We start from the raw sequence: 2479 nt of genomic DNA, 5'->3' as shown, positions 1-2479 counted from the left end.
TTGTTCTTCTGGTGTTTCTGATTTCAGTCTATCAGCAGACCTGGGAGACAGGCTCTCTTTTCTGAGTTTCAGTGGTTAGAGCACTCTCTGCTGACAAGTTCTCCTCTTACAGGGAAGGTGCACAGATATCTGGTGTTTGGACCTCCTCCTGGCCGAAGAAGAAGGCCCAAAACATGACCTTTCCCAGATGCTCTGTTTTTTTGGCAGGTCACAGAAGCTGTCAGCTTCTGTGGTGCACACTCTCACCTGTGCAGACTATGTTCCTAAGTTCGGCGGAGTCCCGGATCCAAGATGGCGCTCCCTTCTCCCACACCAGTTCTTATCCAGATTCTTTTCTCTCTTTGACTCATATCTGAGTAAACTCATGTACAGCCCCGTCAGAGAGAAGAGCTCTGTCCTGAATGGTACACCTCCCTTCCAGAATCCTTATCCTTCTACAGTCTGGGTGCACCATGGCTTCCCTTCTGTTCATGGGACTCTGGTGACCACACTCCCCTCTCACCTTGGCGTTTGGTTCCTGTCATAGTACCAAGTTCCGACTTGCTCTAGTCTCCTGACTTCTTTCCATGTAACAACCAATTAGACTTAGAAACTAAGAGCGAAATTTGCATCTCTAATACCCCTCCCTACTGCATTCACTTACTTGCATGGTTATATCAAAATTATACTTTATTATATTAAATTGTAGATGATTTCACAGACACTATCACTTCTCTTAAAAATTAAAAAAAATATCCCTCGAAACACCTAAAATGAACCATTTTGTTAATTTTTAACATTCTACTTATTTCCATAAAACATGAAATCACCTATTTCTACAGAATTTTGAGATGCTATATTTATTTTCAATGAATGTGAAGTTTTTAATTGCCAAATTAAAATCAATTACCTTAAATGTCCAACTACCCCCTTTCCTCCTATTTGCTTTTAAGTGCATTTTTCTGAAATCTCAGTATCCTTTTAGAATTTCAGTTGATTTCTTTTCAGTATCTTTCCATTAATAACTCTTTGAGTGTTTTCTGAGAAAATACAATAGAGGTATTATATGTCTCATAAATGTTACATGAAAATAAAGTTTAAGCAATGCTATTTTTATTTCCAATTTTACAAATATAGAATAATGAAGTTGAGAAGCTAGAATTTCTGTAGTCATTTGTCATTCTTCAGACACTATTTTAATTAATGAATAAAAGAAATTGAAAATTTTAAATAGGAAATTGTTTGCTCATTGCCAATAGTTATCTATTAAAGATGAGAATCAATATTCTCCTATAAAAATGTAAATAAAGAAAGTTATTTAAAGATGATTAAAATTCCAGGTCATTGGTAACTGGCAGGCTGGTTCTGTTGAGACCTAAAAGAAGATGTTTAGCATAAACAACGGACATCCCAGAGAATCTAACTTGAAGATTCAGCATTCTCGAGCTGATGAGATAGTTCGGTGGGCAAGAGTATTTGCTATGCAATACTGGGGATCTGAGTTCAAATCACCAGCACCCAGCTTAAAACTGAGCATGACCATATGTGAACCTGTAGTCCCAGGCTGTGGTGAGTATAGAGGAGGCTCTGTGGTGTTTGTTGGTGATCAACCTTCTTCCAGGTTCAGTAACAGGCCTGTCTCAAGGAAATAAGGTGAAGCGTTATATAGAGCTGGATACCTAGTGTCATCTTCTGGCCTTGTCATGTATACACACACACACACACACACACACACACACACACACACACACACTGAAACAAAAACAGGATTTTAAAAACTCAGTGTTCTCAAAATCAATAGCCTGCCTTTCTTTGAGCAGACTTGCAGGTTTCATGTGACCACTGAGGAGAATTCAGGTGGAACCCAGCTAACTCCCCCACAGGACCACATGCTGTGCTCCTGTGCTCCCACCTTGTGCTGACCCTGCACACATCTTCACCTTCAACACTCTTATGTTTTATCCTCTGTAACTTGACAGAGATCAATTGTTCAGCACGAAAGATCATAACTCTATTTCCTCCTTGTAAATCCTGCACCCTGTCAAGGTCCAGCCCACAGGCTTCCTCCAGCAGGAAGCACTCAGGGTCATCCAGACAGAGGAACCTTCCGCAGTATACTCTGTGGACTGCTGCTGTGGGTAGTGGTGTCCCCTGTCCTGGGCTGTTTGGGAACATGCTTGTTAATGCTCAGGCACTTTGCTCTCCACTGGAACACAGTCCCACAGGGTAGTATTGATTGAGGATTCCTGTGTCTACTTTGCTCTGGGAACTAGTTTGAGTTCAGATACCATTTTTATCCCCCCCCCCGTGCTAGTATTTGATTGTGAGTATCTAATAATGCAGATAGGTAACCATTTATGGGATGTATGGAATGCGTGATGGGTTGCTGATAGAGTTTGTTCTATTCCTGTCTTAGCTTTTTATATTTGATCTAGAGCTGTGGCCTATGCTAGTGAGGTGATCAAGAGTGTTGGCTGGTAGAGCCTACCTTTCCCTGGTA

This window comes from Mus caroli, chromosome 12 (assembly GCF_900094665.2).
Source record: "Mus caroli chromosome 12, CAROLI_EIJ_v1.1, whole genome shotgun sequence".
NCBI classification, from domain to species: domain Eukaryota; kingdom Metazoa; phylum Chordata; class Mammalia; order Rodentia; family Muridae; genus Mus; species Mus caroli.
Note: the sequence above shows the minus strand (reverse complement) of the source record.